A 4,856-nucleotide genomic window follows, 5' to 3' on the forward strand; every position below is an offset into this window, starting at 1 on the left:
TCGAGATGATTACTATATTTAAATGTGGAAACAAGATTTATTTTAAATAGATGAAATACGCTTACCTTATCGTCCTACTAATCCAGCATAGAATAGTAAACGAATCTAAATGTTCAATGTTTTCTTCACTATTTCAGTGCCTCTGTTACAAACCGAAGCATTTCCAAGTTTTAATTACTGCGAAAAAATCAAATTTTCTTTATACTTTTGCTTACTTCAACAAGGCAAACTCAACCCAATCAATGAGAATTTCAATTAAAACTAATTGAAAAGCGCATAAACTTTGTCTTCGCCAAGTAAACAAAACCAGCTGGCCAAAAAGCGATGCGAAGTAGAAGAACTTTGATGGCAGCGTTCAATATTGAGAGGACCGAGCTCCTTGAAACTTTGTGCTCTTGCCCCCGACACTCCCCTCAGATCAAGGAGTAGCCATCCAATGCATGGCAGTTCGTTTGGCAGCGTTTTTAATTCGTTTACGTTTATTATTTATCCCGCGGCAAAAGAGAAAAATAAAACCGTCGCGTTTCTTGCTGCTCGTTCGTCCCTTTGTCCTGCCAGCATTTTGGCCAAATTGCTGTCCACTGTTTGTTGTTGTCACTGTTGTCACTGTTGTTATTTGTATTTGTCTTTGGTATTTTCTTTATATACCATTTGCATATACACACTATATAGTATTTTATGTAGACATCGCTCAAAATTTTCATTTAAGCTCGCGTTCCTCATTTTTGTTTTATTTTCTTCTTGTTTTTTTTTTTTTTTGGCTGACAGATTTGCATAACGAAGCAGCCACAGCAACAACAACAAGGAGCTACCATCCCCAGCCCATCCCCATTATTTGTGGTGGGCGTGTGCTCAACTTTCAAGTTGAATTCAAAAATTTATTTAGTTGCCATTTCCTTTTGCCTTCAATTTGGTCAGCGACGCGGACGGCCAGCCACGCCCAGCCGCCCACAGCTCTAATTAATTTTCCAATGCCACAAAAGGTAGCAGCTGTCCACATAGATGTGTATCTGCATCTGGAATCTTTAGGAGAACTAGCACAGAAATTGTGTTAAAGCGCCACGCCGCATATCTAATGAGAAGATCCCAAGTCAGAAGACCAAATACAGAAGATCGCTGCCCCAAAAACTGATTGATGTGTGTCAGAGTCAGAGAACTAGAGAACTAGAGAAACGTGCTGCGCCCCCATCTGGTTCTATGCCAGTGAGCAAACCTTTTCCAAACATAAAATCTTAATGGCTTTCAATTTGTGGCACATTAAGCGGCTGGTAATTGATATACAAACAGAGAGTTGGGGCTGGGGCTCGAGTTGGAACTGAAGCTGTTGTCTACATGTGTAGCAACAAGACCAGACACCCAGTGAAACTCGTTGGCAAGTTAATTAAAATTTCAAAAACGTAAATTGAATTACCAACACAAATTGTAAGCGACTCTTGTCTCGTCTCCATTCACTGTGAGGCAGCCACCAACTGCTCCAGTTACGCGTGAGAATTTCTGCGCATAAAATTTCAATTCCAAATCGAACCGGGGGAAAACAGCTACTACATATGCACATATATATCTAAACATATATATATATATATAGAGAGAGAGAGAGAGGAGAGTGATAGACCCGTTGAAGTAGGGAAGCAACACATTCCCAGGGCGGCTGCTCAATTGCAGCCAATAATCATAAAATTTAATAAAGGTATATTCTTCTTTTGGTGTTAGCTTGACCGTTAACGTACTCTCCCTCTCTCTCTCTCAGTCAGTCACTCACTCACTCTCTCTCTCTCTGTCACCCCAACAGCTAAACGAGTGTCGGCAACAGTGGGTTAATGTATGCAAAACGCATTCAAATTTTATGTATCGCCCGCAACGATCTCCTCTCCGGTCTATCCACCACCACTACCACGACCACTACTACTATTCACTTACTACCTCGTCTAGCAACAACATAATTCGCTAGCCATTTGGCTGCTTACCTTTCATGTGAGCTCATGTTTGGATGGTGTCTGTGACGACTACTACTACAACAACTCAGCAGCACCACCACTTGGTGGTGCTATATTGCATGCTCTATTGGGTTTCGGAGCAACTCGTCGTACTTACTTATCTATGGGCACTTAATGGACGCGGCCGTCTGTGCATGTAAATTGCACAGTTTGAGACACTTTGGGTCAGTTAATGAGGGCGATTTTAAGTCTGTCGTCTGGCATGATAATGAACTAAGAAGAAAAAAACGATGTCTTTAAAGAATGAGCTGAGAAAAAAGCTTTATCTTTGGTTCCCAAAGCAGAAAATAGAGCAGAACAAAGTCATAATATGAAATTGGTAATGGGGTTGATCGGAACGTAAAAAACAACAATGAAATATTGTAGAAATAGGTTAAATTAAACATTTAATCACAAAAATAAATGAATATATGAAGCTAAATATCTTCGAAATGTTAAGATCGAAAGATTCTTAATGAATTTTTGTCTTACTTATGTAAAAACTGTTGTCTAGACAAGCATTTGCTTTTAACAATTTCTCTACAATCGTTTAAAATTGATAGTGAAATATATTCATACTTTTAAGATAACCGCTTTCAACTAAATAATAGACGAAAAATGCTCCTGGTGTTAGCTGAATTTTCTCTGCGCTTTTCCACACATTGCTTGATCTCAGTGGAAAATCCTATTTTGTATTACATACAAGTACAAAGCGAAAGAACTTTATAAATAAAAAAATCTCGCATATGTTTAAAGCATTGCCTCTGCTCCGCTCAGCTGCGGCTTAGGTTCACAGACAATTGCACTTTATGAACCGCAAATCGCATCAATTATAAGATGAACTCGGTGCTGAAAAACTTTTACAACTTGGCGAACAACTCGACGCTTAAGTTTTGGCAATAAATCAAATTTGCTTCGAAGCCATAAAAACGCCACACATTAGCACAACAAAAAGGACACAAAGAGCTCAGGAGCAACCCCTGCCACTCCCCTTTCGACTCTAGAAGTAGTCGTAAATCTGAAAATCACTTGTCGCGATTTCAGTTGGTCGTGCTGCAAGCAAGCTCCTTGAACAGGACTTGAAAGAGACGCATTAAATTTTACGCATTATTAGAAGAAGCCACAGCAGCAAGGACACCACAAAGGATAACAACGAAAAATTAGGCACATTTGCGGTTAAACGGACAGCGCGAAACCCGGGGTTTGTCAACTTGTCAAATGTCCTGGAGTCAGGATGTGGTCTGGGCTTCGAGTTTTGAGGGTGAGACAAAGGGAGAGGGAGAGTTTAACGCTCGTCGCATCATTCCACTTCATTGGCGGCTTTTGTAACATTTGTTTGTGACGTTAATTTATACAATAATTGTGACAAGGACCAAGGACCAAGGACCATTTGGCCATGCACGACAGAAACCCAAAACAAATCAAGCCAAAAAGAAGTTCCTTGTATTATCTCTCTATAACTCTCTCCCTCTCCTTCCCGCTCTCTCCCTCTCGCTCTCTGTAATATAAACAAACTGGAACGCTTTTAATAGCGCTTCTATGCTAGGACAGTGACCATTGTAGCACATATATCCTTTCTTATGCATATTTTCTGACGTCATTTTAATGGCATTTTAATGTATTTGTTGCGTCCACATGCTCGCATTCCCAGTCTTTACTGTAACTCCAGACTTTTTAAAATTTATTCTAAATTATATTCATACTAATGTTAAAAAAGTTTCACGTGCTGCATTTACATAGCTCACACAGATACACACACATACATATGTGTTTGTACAAACTTGTTGGCGCATGAATATTGAAAATGTTTGCATCATCTCGCCCCTTAAGTCCCCTGTCCTCCTCAGCCCAACTTTCATTACGAAAAACGCATCTCATATGAAAAAGTTTTGCGGCCGACTGACAAGCGGACAGCGCCATAAGCCCCCTACTCCTCCCACTCCTACACTCTCCACCTACATATATCCTTCACTCAGCACTGAGGCGGACTGGTGTTAAAAGCCAGGGGTCTGCATATATTAATATCCCAAATGCGAATGTACCTGGTACACGTATCTAAACTCAGAGTGACAAACGAAAAAAGAAAACAGCATTAAAATTTTCATGAAAAATGTCATCAACAAAAGTTTGAAATGCAAATAATTTTTGCTGCTGAGTGCTCTTCAAGCAGACAAAGGCTCTGCAGCAGACATGTCCACACACATATATCCATTTGATATGCTGCCTGAGAGATGTGGTAGAATACAAAAAAAACATTGCTCGCATTTTGGGGCTACGCTACATTTTTTTGTGTGTTTGACACACACATCACGAACGTATAAGATGAAACCATCATCAGCACAACACATCACATTAGAATGCATTTAGAAACGCATTTATCATCACGTTGGGATTTGTGTATCTACCACATTATCAAACCACATTGCAAATCCCGAGCACAATCAACGAGCCAAATCCAAAGCTGATCGATTATGATTGATGTTGCAGTTATAAAAAAGAAGACGAGATAGAGCACATCTGATAAACCAATTGCGTATTGAAGCAATTAAAATTCAAATATGTAAAGAATATATTTAGAGAAAATATTGTGAGAGGCGTGGCTCAGTGTGAGTTGTACGTGATTTCATTAGCAAATACCAGAAATCGAATCAAAGCCAGGCTGGCCATACTTGAGCTGGTGCTCCATTGCAGCAATTGTCAAGCTTTTGAGTGTGCCTCCTTTTATCCTTATCCTTATCCTTATGGTCGCACTCAGGATTTGCTTCTTGACTCCACTCTCCACTCTCTCTCACTCTCTCTCCCTCTCAACCACTTGGCTGCATTCAAGTGTCGCGACGTCGCCATTAAAACATTCGCCACGCTCACTTGGAAACATGGACACAA

This window comes from Drosophila grimshawi, unplaced genomic scaffold (assembly GCF_018153295.1).
Source record: "Drosophila grimshawi isolate 15287-2541.00 unplaced genomic scaffold, ASM1815329v1 contig_44, whole genome shotgun sequence".
In the NCBI taxonomy this organism is placed as follows: Eukaryota; Metazoa; Arthropoda; class Insecta; order Diptera; family Drosophilidae; genus Drosophila; species Drosophila grimshawi.